The sequence below is a fragment of the Bemisia tabaci genome, chromosome 9 (genome assembly GCF_918797505.1).
Source record: "Bemisia tabaci chromosome 9, PGI_BMITA_v3".
Taxonomy (NCBI): domain Eukaryota; kingdom Metazoa; phylum Arthropoda; class Insecta; order Hemiptera; family Aleyrodidae; genus Bemisia; species Bemisia tabaci.
In genome coordinates, this window is record NC_092801.1 from 3,452,945 (window position 1) to 3,465,399 (window position 12,455).

The following is a 12,455-nucleotide window of genomic DNA, read 5'->3' on the forward strand; positions in this document are numbered from 1 at the left end:
TCAGGTATATTAACATTAATATATAACTATACTTTGTCCTTCATTCATGTGATTCCTGCAAATCCTCACATTCTTAGTGTTTTCATTACTGAAGAAGAATTCAAAATGTTAAAAAAGTTAATAATATTGATTACAGGAAAATTGGAAGAATGCTCAGTTATCGTTACAATGAATTCAGTGTGTATAGCTGAGGAAATTGTCTTAAAATTACACCATACATAATATAGATTTTCAAAATTTTCCGGGGGAGGGGCTCAGAAAAAAAATTATCATCCCTAGAACTTCGAGCTGGGCCGACACTCCCCCGAACAACTCGGAATATGTGTGCCTTACTTTCAGAGTTTTGAGATGCTCCTATAATTAAAGTCAGTCTGGCAGCCCGATTGTTGAAATTTATGTCGACACGACTAGAATCGAAAATCGATATATTTCACGGCGCAGATAGGGCTATATGTCTTGTGCCGACATAGCCAGTTGAAGTTTCAACAATCCGGCTGCTGCAGTCGAACTTTATTATCCTTTGGACTCGTTGAAAATTTATGAGGAGGCTGAATTCGACCGTATACCGATTCAAGATTGGAATCAGGATTTACCAGAATGCTGCCATGCGAAATAGAGGAAAGCCGAATGAGGCTGTAGATGTTATCAAATTTCTCTTGATTAAATACGAATTTTCGGGGAAATCTGTGAAGATTTATCCTCTCGTTTTTCAGAGAATTTTCTTCGCAATCAGATCTAAATTCAGGCTCGGACTAGCCGTAAAGCCAATCTGCCATTGGCGGATACGCCCCCTTGGCGCGCCGAAAACGTGCCCCTCTGACAGATAGCAAAATATAAGAGGAGAAAAAAAAATAACGACCGAAAATATATGCGGAAATTTTCTTAAATGAACGGAAGAAGAGAGAGTTAGAAGAAAAGAAAGGTGCTTTTACGCATGATAGTGGTGAACAAGGGTCCAAGAACTACTTTCTGAATTGTGAACACTTTGCTGTGAAATTTTCACCATTTTGGTGACATACAGGCGCTTTATCATCCCCGTCCTTCATTCGCTATGTGTAACTTCCTTAGAATCGCTCCTAAGGGAGTCTAGACGTGCGCACCCTTTATAGACCTCTTGAGAGACCTTTAAACATATTTCTTCCTTTTCAAAATGACAATTGATTTAGACATGCCATATCATATCTTGGGCAAACTTAACCTTAATTTATCTCTAAATTCAAAAATAAGAGACACCTAAAGTGCAAACGCGATACAACTATGCGCGCAAGATGGATGTCCACATTCCATACGAAAAATATAAGACGCGATGGCGTGAGTCGTGAACTCGCAATGCTCTGCTCTATGCTACTAGTTTGAAGCATCATTACAAATAAGACAAACGCAAACAAACACAATATGGAAATAAAGCTAGGGAAAGGATGCGCGTTCAAGACGGCGCAGAGATACAACTATTCGTACTTGATGGACGTCCGTGCTGCATCTGAAAAATTGAAGGCGCGATGACGCGAAGCGTGAGCTCTCGATGCTCTGTTACATGCTGTCATTGAGGTGTCGTTCAGATTCGGGAGAAAAGTTAAAAAAGAGGCCCGAATACGTCTTTCCTGCCTTCGGCTGTGTTGACACTCGTTCTTTCTTCTTTTTTCAGGTTCTTTTCTGATTTTTTTTTAGGAAGGCTTTAATTGCAGACCTACGTCTTAAGCTTGTGTAAACCGCAGCACTGGCTCGGTTCTGTTGGAAATAATTGTGCTTGGATGCGTCTAGTGGCTTTAATTATTTGTTTTCTTTAATTTCAAAAGTCTGTCGGCTACTTCAATACGTTAAATTGCGCAATTTTTACTCTGTACGAACTTGCGCTGCTTTGCCAAAATTTTCTGAGCCCCCCCTCCACGTAGGGAATGCCCTACCAGGCAATATCACATTACGCCCCTTTAACCAGCCAAGGGTCTACGCCCTTAGATGCAAGCCAGTCCGACCCTGTCTAAATTATCTAAAAATTTCAAACAAAATAATGAAAAAATTCTCATGATGCACCCTACGTAATTACATGATCGATACATAATTAGTAGTAATTATGTATCGAGGAGATTTTGATTCCTTCCAACAAGGAAAACTATTTTATTGGCGGTTCTTCGTTGAGCTGAGGAAAAAAAAATTGTTGCGTCAAGGAAACGACTTACAGCCACGAGTAGAGTTCTTTATTTAAGTGACGATACCCCCAACAACGATAACGATTTGTGTATACATCTTAAATCTAATTCAATTATTTTGAATGAAATGTGAGTGTGAAAAAACAGTGTGACATTTAATGTGCGAGAGAAGAGAGGTAAGTGCATTTTGATTTGGATTAGTTAACAGGAGTAACTTAGAAGGAAGATTTGAACGGCAGGAAATAAATTATAAAATAATTGAGGATTTGTGTTTGTATAAAGTACATAACGACGGTGAAACTACCAAACCACGTATCTCGTTTGCGGTGTTTAAAAATCTACGCTCACATTTTATTTTTTTGAAGTAGACCAAATCAATATCATTCCTTGAAATTTTCACGGAATTTTCTCCACACAAAGAGGAAAAATCACAGAAATTTTCAAAACTGGATTTTAAGTAGTTTTTCATTTAAAAAATAAAGTATGACAGGAAGTCTGCGACGTCGCAAACCGAGATACGTGGTTTGGTAGTTTCACCGTCGATAAGTCGTTTACTTCGAGAGAGACCCCACAAGATTATTCGTAAAATCTGGCATCATTGTTTATGGTGTGATCACAGAACAGATAAGGTGCGAGCAAATCGTCAAAATTCGGAAGCCGGCCGGAGGCTAGCTCGCGAGCCCCTCTGGCGGCGGGAAGCTACCCTCTGCAAAACTGATCACTGCCACGGCCGCCCGAGACTGAGAGCGAGTCTGTCCTTGAAAAGATTCGGCCAGCCAGCGTCGCTCACTCCTCACTTGAGTCGCATTCGGTGAACGTCTCGGGTCGCGCACGCGTCGGCCGCCTTGGCTCCCCAACATCCCTTCAGAATTAATAGAGTTTCCTTGGAGTTTTCCTCTTATTTATCGGTAATTAAGTCTCGTGTGTATCTTTATGAAGTGTGTCTATAATCTGTGCCGTGTTTAACGCTTCTGTTTCTCGAATTCATTCACCATGTCTCGAGGTTTTCGTTGGTACACGCGTTCGGAAGTTCGGAACTGCATCGCGCGATTCGCCTTCCGTCTCGTCATGTTTTTCATTTTGATCGCATCGTTTTGTATCTCGTCGTGCAATTAAATCGTGCGGAAATTCGGTTAGTTGTGGTGTGATTTCGTCTGCGTTGTTTTGTATTTCGTCGTGCAATTAAATCGTGCGGAAATTCGGTTTGTCGTGGCGTGATTTCGTTTGGAGATGTGGACATTTCGCGTCGGTTTCTCAAAGCGAAGCTTTTCAACTCACGCAGAACTGAATCTTGTGATGGGCTCTCTCGATGGGAAATTTTGGCTACTACTGCTTCTGTTTATCACGGTTTGGTCTGTGATCGAGGTTTGAGATAATTTACTTACTTCTGATTTAAATTCTGCCCAACTAAGGTGTAAATATGTATTACTTGTCATGTGATCTACCCTTGTGATTTTCCTGTTTCTTTCTCGCTTCAGTCATTCCTCTTCTTTCATACTCGCAACCCACTGAAAGGAAATTTTGCTAAGTTTTTAAATGGAGAGGCTTGGAGGACAAAGCGCACAGAAATTTTTTGAATTTTTTCTATTCAAAGAAATATACGTGTTTCTAGTTTCAAAATTTCGTGGGGCCTAATGGCGAAAAGGAAGTTCAAACTCACTTTCTGATGCTTTAAAGTTGGATTTTAGTTGTGAATTTTCTAACAATATGCCTACTCTCAAATTAGATTTAGATGAATTTATGAATATCTCAATTTTTTCAAAAACTGTTCTGAATGAGCCTTGGCCTCCAAGCCCTTCCATGAATATTTTTGTACCTTCTCATTTCATTTTGCCAATATAGACTCATCACGCTACCTTTCCCTCATCTGAGAATTCCTAGGTTGTTCGATGGAAATAATATGAATTTTTCATTGACATTGTGTCTTACATTTGTACCTTCAGATGATGATTTTGGGCAAGTTTTGTCTGCTTTGAAAAGTGTAGGAAATATGTTGATTGGAGAGAAATCGACGACTCCTTTTTGGTTTTTTTTCCAGTAGGAAATGAAATTGTTATTGTTTCGAAACGTCCCGGTTTTTTATGTTATTGCAGCCTCTCCTTTTATTCCTCATATTTCTTTTTTGCATTTTGAAGTGTTTAAATTACTGGAGGGCTCCACGTATGATCAATGTGAGCTAAAAAGTATCGTGGAAGATTGAGTTGTTAAATTGGAATTTTTTGTTTCCGTCATCTCGAGCTTTCCTTTTATTCCTCAGATTTCCTTTTTGCATTTTGAAGTGTCCAAATTACTAGAGGGCTCCACGTATGATCAATGTGAGCTAAAAATCTATCATGGAAGGTTGAGTCGTTGAATTCTAATATTTTTTTTCCGTCATCTCGAGCTTTCCTTTTATTCCTCAGATTTCCTTTTTGCATTTTGAAGTGTCCAAATTACTAGAGGGCTCCACGTATGATCAATGTGAGCTAAAAATCTATCGTGGAAGGTTGAGTCGTTGAATTGGAATTTTGTTTCAGTCATCTGGAGCTTTCCTTTTTTTCCTCATATTTCTTTTTGTATTTGAAGTGTCTAAATTGCTTTGAGGGCTCCACGTATGATCAATGTGAGCTAAAAAGCTATCGTGAAAGGTTGAGTCGTTGAATTGGAATTTTTTGTTTCCGTCATCTCGAGCTTTCCTTTTATTCCTCATATTTCCTTTTCGCAGTTGTAAAGGGTTACTTTACCAAGATAAGAAAATCTCGTGTTATTTGAGCAATTTTATTGAAACCGAAAAGTCTCCCTACGCTTTTAGTAATTGAAAAATACTGCTCAGTGTGTGAATAGTTCTGTGAAATGTTTCCATGTCGTTAGTTGAAAATTGTAACAAATAGTATTTTCGAAAGTTGGAAGACCTTTCAACCTCTCTTGCCAAGTTACAAAGCCAGCACCAGTGTTGTTTCGATTTTTCCGTCCTACTGCACCAGGGGCGCTAAGTATTTCAGGTTTTTGTAAGGCCGAGCATTGTTTTTCTTTCATTCAATTGAACTACATTTTGCAACTCGGAACTATCATTTCTGGCTCCGTCTAAGAACAACGTATGTGCCATTAGTTTCCCCATGCACATACGTGTTTTTACAGATGAGCCAGAAATTGTATTTCCTAATTGCAAAATGAAGTCCAATTCGTCGGTCTTCTGACCAAAAACTGTATCTGGATTTCCACGTAAGCCCTATTTTACATGTAAATCCATACTCTCCGGGGTTCACGCAGAAATCTCGGATTGTCCTTACGCCATGCGCCAGAGGAGCGGCGAGTTCTCCCGCCTTTTTTTCCTCTAGCTTATAGACGCTATTAGTGCCACGTCACAGTCGGTATCGATTGTATCGAACTGGATCCAAACAATCAAACATAACCTCATCTTGACACCTCCCTCCCAGAATTTCACTGTCAAAAGCCAAGAAACTGGAGTGGCATAGGAGTGGCCTAAATCATGGTGGCCCTCGTGGGTATTTTCACCTTTCTGAAACTGCTTTATCCCGTCAACTTAACAATGCGGGAACGTTCCGCGATTAAAAGAGCTGTCTCTAACACAACTTTTTTCTCAAACTGGGCGAATTATCTCTGAAATTCTTTAGTTTCATATTGAATAGTAAGGTTATGTTTGATTGTTTGGATCCAGTTCGATACAATCGATACCGGCTGTGACGTGGCACTAATAGAGTCTATCTTGTGCTTGCCGGGCGATTTTCTCCCGCCCGACTCCAGCACGCAGGGCCTCCCCCCTCCCCCCTTCTCCCTGTAGCTTGCCTGAAGTGAACGAGTGAAGTAAAACGGGCAAGATAAAGAAATCGGCGACGAAAACTGACGCCTTGGGACCGGATGCGGGCCCTCACGGCTTGTGTCTCCTGTCTGGGTTTTCGGGCAGAGAACCCTTTTTCTCAGAATTCTGAAGCCGGATAGAACGATTTCAGTCCGTGGATTCTGATTTTCGGCATTATCACGTGGGTTTTCTTCATCGCCGGTGTTCTGTTCGATTGCGGCTTCTTCAGTCAAACTCTCGCTCTCTCTCTCTTCCTCCCGTCTCCTGTGACTATATCTCGGAAACTTGGAGAAGAACGCAAGGAGCGTTCCCCCTCCCCCCTCCCCTCCTGATGGATTGTCATGACCGGCGCGTTATTATGACGATCAACCCCCCCCCCCCCCCCCAATGATCGGTAGGTTGCCAAGTCCATCCGTTAGATAAAGAAGAACTGTTTAATGAGGATTTTCGTTTCGTTAGTACTCGCTATGGTTAATGCCCTGATAGGAGGAAGGATGTCAAATAGCTGATTTTTCATATGATGCTTCTTTCTTATTTGAACATTTGCGAACATTTTTGTTCAGTCGTTTCTTCCTTCTTGTAGTTCCCGATGGACAGTTACGTACATTCTTTTGAAAACAAATGTTCTCCATAATTTTTGTACGTTACCCTGTTTTGAACATTTTCGTTCACCAGACCAGACTGTCGGTGCCGATCTGGTTCGTCCCAATTATTTTCAACGAGTAGGTAGTAGGCCTTTAGTGACGTTCAAAAATTCGCAGGTATCCAGTACTGAAGTCTAAAATATGGTCAGTAGTCCCTAGACTGTACTTCAGCCCGAATTTTAAAACAATTACCTATTGAAGCCGAAAAAATAAGGCCGAAACGAAGAAAAAAAAATTAGCATTTCATTGGAACCACTTCCCTCACTCGGGTCTCAGACGTGAAAGAGGTGTACAAAATCCAAATTCCTCAAGGCACTGTTGGCCGATCTTCTGTCCCGCACTTGTAATTTGCGGCCTCAACTTTTCCTCTAATGCATGTCAAGCGTTTGCCTCATTATTTTCACCTTCCTCTAATCAGCACCTGATTCCTCCCTGTAGCCCTTCTCTTATCAGTTAACTTTTTCTCCCATTGCATTCACCGTTTAACCTTATCCTTTTTCGATTCTATTCTTTTGCATGACCTTTAACTCTCAAGCTCCTCACAGTTCAGTGTCATTTATCCACGCTATTCCTTCCTGTCTTCCTCTTTTTTTCCTCCCTCATTTTCGCAAGGTGATTCGTCGAGCTCAAGTCACGTGGTCGAACTGGTCTGCGATATATCGCATTGATTCGGTCAAAAAGCTCCGCAGATTTTGAATTGTTAGCCATAAAGGGACGATAGCCCTAGCGCATTAGCCTAAAGTATCATTCTAAACCCAAAATTTGGCAAAATTCAGAGAAAGGAAAGCAGAATTGTGCACGGGAAAAAATCTCACATTTGATACAGAAATCGATAGCTGAATCAAATGCGAGGTTTTTTTCCTGACACTATTCTGATTTTATTTCTCTGAATTGTGCCAATTTTGGGGTTTAAAATGATTCTTTAGGCTCATGCGCAGGGGCCATCGTCCTTTTTTTGCTGAAAATTCAAAATCTGCTGAGATTTTTGACCCAATCGATGCGATTTATCGCATGCTAGGTCGACCACGTCACTTGAGTTTGACGAATCACCTTAAACTATCAAGAGAGGACCAGTCACTTGGCTTAGGGGAATCCAGTACCATTCGAATCTTTCGACCATATAACGGGCATTGATTCGAATGGTACTGGATTCCCTCAAGCATTTGTGCCTGGTCATCTTAAATTTGTCATTTTTTGTAGTTTGCTGCATACCCCATTTGATATTACAAAAATTTTCATTATTTAGTTTTGTTCAAAATGCCAAAGTTTTTTATGTTTTATTCATGTCTCTTTTGTTGACTTAAACTTGTAAGTGGATGTTCTCCCAATTTCAAAGAGAATACAAGAGCCGCAATATGAATTTCGGGCTGAGTGGCACCCCCTACTTTTGAGAGTCTCCTCTGATTGGCTGACCGCCTGGTGCTCACTTCCTACGGCTCTTATGGAAAATAACCCGGGGTTCATTTTTCATCGTAGATATCTCGAAAACAAGGTAATATTTTTGCGACGGAGATTTTAAAAATCAATTCTCAAGATTTTTCTGAAGGGATTGATGGGTGGGTAATACGTGACACTTTTTTCTCAGTCACACTGAACAATTTGACCTGGAATTTCGTTTTTTCAACTTGAAATTTTGACACTTGTTGTCGTGAAGAAACCAAATTCCAGGTCCAAGTGTTCGGTGTGCTTGAGAGAAAAGTCTCATGCATAACCCATCAATCTCTTCAAAAAAATCTGAAGAATCGGTTTCTGAAATCTCCGACGCATTAATTTTTCCACGTTTTCGAGATATTTTTGATGATAAATAAATCCCGTATTATTTTTCTTTAGGGCCCCAGAAAGAGGGCACCAGACGGATCAGCCAATCAGAGACGGCTCGCAGAAGTAGGGGGCGCTACTCAGACCGCCATTCATATTGCCGCTCTTGTTTTCTCCCAGCCGAAGATTCCCTCTCGGATCTGACTCCCTCCCAGTGGATTAATTGTAAGTGTATCAGACAAATGGCAACATTGCAGCGATGAAAACAGTTAAAACTCGAAATACAAGGAAAAAATGAAGTCCTCAAGATGTTGACTTGTTCAACAGGTTTTCAAAATTATTGTTGATAGATGATACTTAACTCTGATTTTTCCTTTAAAAAAAGAGAAAAACGGAGAGAAAAGAGAGATGCAGAGCTATGCAGTGAGATGCAGTGAGATACAGAGATATACAGAGATATGCAGTGAGATGCAGTGAGATACAGAGATATGCAGTGAGATGCAGTGAGATACAGAGAGATACAGAGAGAAACCGAGAGTGTAAAAAGAGAGTTAAAGAGAGTTAAAGAGAGTTGAGAAAAGAGAGAAAGGAAAAAATGTTGATTTGGCGGGCGTAAAGGACCTGACCAGCCTGACATCGATTTGAAACAGCGGAAAAATGCACTGAACGGGGTTTTCGATAATCAAAATAGCCCACAGCGTGTCACAATGATGCAGTCCTTTTACCCCCGTTTTGAATCAATGACAGACTGTGGTTAGGCCCTTCACGTCCGCCGAATCAACTTTTTTTAAGAAAAATCAGATTTAAGTCCCATCCATCAACAATAATTACGAAATACTGCTGCACAACTCAACACCTTGGTGCGTTTATATTTTTCTTAGGTTTTGACTGTTTTCATTGCTGCGACGTTGCCATGTCTCTTTTACACTTGCACTTAATCCACTAGGAGAGGATCGGATCCGAGAGAGAACCTTCGGAGGGAATCGGGCGACGACCATGTTCTCATGTTGTGTTGTGTTCGCGTGCATTTGTGAGGAAGGGTGAGTGTGTGTATGTGTATGGAGGGTGCATGTGATTTTGTGAATGGTTTGTGTGCGTGTGATTGTGTGAATGGTTAGGGTGCGTGTGATTGTGTGAATGGTCGATTTGTGGTGCGTTTGTGTGTAGAGGGAGCGTAGGAACTGACGAAGGTGCGTCCTCACGGTTTATCTGACTGTTGGATAGCCGGTCCGTCGCGCAATCCGCCAGTTGCTCTGATCTTGGAGCGATCGGGGGGCTGTTCGACGTACCGTCCATTCGACGATCGGATGAACCTTGTGGACGCTCCTGCGACGCAAAGGCTCACGTGACGCGTAAACATCACGGTCGAATTTCCATTCAGGTGGGGCCATCAATGCTCGTTGACGGACTTTGATGACCTCCATCTGAGCGGAAAGACCGTCATATGTTCGTGTCACGGGAGCCTTGGGTAACCTATGTGCTTGTGGCATGTTTTTTTTGGTCAGGTCCAGATCCACATGGGTGGTTGGGCCGGTCTGGGAGGGTCTGCGGATGATCTCCTCGCCGGGCCTGACGAGTGGCGGGTTGCGTTGCACTCCCTGGCCCTGAGATGCAAGTAGCGGCGAAAATACCCGGATCCCAATCGGATCCGGGATCAGCGGAACTATATTCTGGGGCCTAAGTTATTATCAGTGGCGTGGCGTGCTTTGCGATATATCGATTGTTATGTTATTTAAACCTATGGAAAAGGATCGATAATCAGGGTGTTCCCAGCGAACACTTTGGTAATCGATTCTTTACCCTAGGTTTAAATGGCAGAACAGCGATATATCGCAAAGCACGCCACGCCACTGATTATTATCAGTGGCGTGGCGTGCTTTGCGATATATCGATTGTTATGTTATTTAAACCTATGGAAAAGGGTCGATAATCAGGGTGTCCGCAACGAGCACCTTGGTAATCGATTCTTTACCATAGGTTTAAATGGCAGAACAGCGATATATCGCAAAGCACGCCACGTCACTGATTATTATTATCAGTGGCGTGGCGTGCTTTGCGATGTATCGATTGTTATGTCATTTAAACTTATGGAAAAGGATCGATAATCAGGGTGTCCGCAACGAGCACCTTGGTAATCGATTCTTTACCACAGGTTTAAATGGCAGAACAGCGATATATCGCAAAGCACGCCACGCCACTGATTTATCAGTGGCGTGGAGTGCTTTGCGATATATCGATCGTTATGTCATTTAAACCTATGGAAAAGGAGGATTCAGGGTGTTCGCAGCGAACACCTTGGTAATCGATTCTTTACCAAAGGTTTAAATGGTAGAACAGCGATATATCGCGAAGCACGCCACGCCACTGATTATTATTAGTGGCGTGGAGTGCTTTGCGATATATCGATTGTTATGTCATTTAAACCTATGGAAAAGGAGGATCGATAATCAGGGTGTTCGCAGCGAACACCTTGGTAATCGATTCTTTACCAAAGGTTTAAATGGCAGAACAGCGATATATCGCGAAGCACGCCACGCCACTGATTATTAATATGAACTTCACCTCTAGCCCCTGAACCAAGGCACCAAAGACATTGAATCACGTAGACCGTGCGTCCGGCTCGGTTTAGTACAGGCGGAGCGAAGCAAGTCTCTCGGAGCCCCATGATGGACGGGCGGGGAAGGGGAGAGAGCGTGTGTCCCAAGTACTCGAAGAGACTGGAGAGAGGCAATGGAGAATTCTTGCCCGCGCTCGGTTTTTCACGAATATCTCGTTTAGAGTCCATTTTCAGACAATATTCCGAAGAAGAAAAGTTTCAGAACACATAATTTTACACCCGAATAGCATTGTTTCATTTTTCCGAACTAATTATTAACCGAGGAAAAAAGCCTCACAATCCGACAAAAATTCACTGGAGCCGCTACTGCGCATGCGCAGTTGTGCGCAACTGGGACACACAAACTCATCGATGCGGGTCGGTGCGCACTCAACACACGCGAATTTTTAAAAGTTGCTTCGCCTTCCGTAACACAGGATGCACGGTCTACGTGATTCAACGTCTTTGCAAGGCACCCACCGTGATGAATGACCTTTGACACACTCCAGGATTCATAGTTGTTTCTTGACCAGCAGGCACGTAGCACAGGGGGCTTAAGTCAGAGTGTTTACTGGTCCAGAAAAAAGTACCCCTTTCGGTCCCATCGATCCAGTCATATTAATTCACATTTTTGACTCAGAGTATGGCTTAAGGAAAACTCACGTTTGGTCAGAGTTACATAATTTTGCTTTACAAGCCGAGTGTGGTTAAACTTATTCGTGACGTAATTTTCGCTGCAACGCGATCGAGTCTTACACCCAAAACGTTGAGTCATTCCGGTATACCGGTATAGTCGAATCCATCTATTATTAATCTATCCTAATTTTAGCTCATAAATTTTACTTTAGTTTCTTAAAAATTGTCATTTTTACGATTCTACGCTAACGACCTCCTTGCGAATCTCCCTTTAACCCTTCATTGCGTGAATCAGGCACCGACTTTAAAGATAAAAACTACTTTTTTCAGTACTTGTAGGATTATAGGAATAGGTGGAGTCCCAATTATTTAGGTATACGTCCCCCCCCCCCTTTTTTGTGGAGATTAGACTTTTTATCCTCCCTAAAAACCATTTTTGCTAAATGCAATTTAATGTCAGAGGAGACTGAAGCCAAAAAAACATTGGTTACTGTCATGCAACGCTATGCAATTAAAAGGTTTAATCACATTTTAAACTATAGGGGCCTCTCTAAAAGAACGACTCTGAGTATGACCCTTTTGCCAGTATTTAGCCAAATGCTTTTTCTCCTCAATTTCTAACCCTTGGGAAACTCTACATCATGGCGATTATTTTTTACCTGCTGCATTCGTTCATACACTTGTTCAAATTTACCATAGTGTCTTAAAAGTAATTAATAATGATCGCGAAATAAAGACTATGAATCTTATTGTTTTCTTCCTCTTAAATCTGCATGTAATTTTCAAATAATCGAGCTTTTTCAATATTAACTTTTAATGAACTTATCAACAAGTTTCATAATGTAACTTCACTAACAGCAACAGAAGTCATTCAT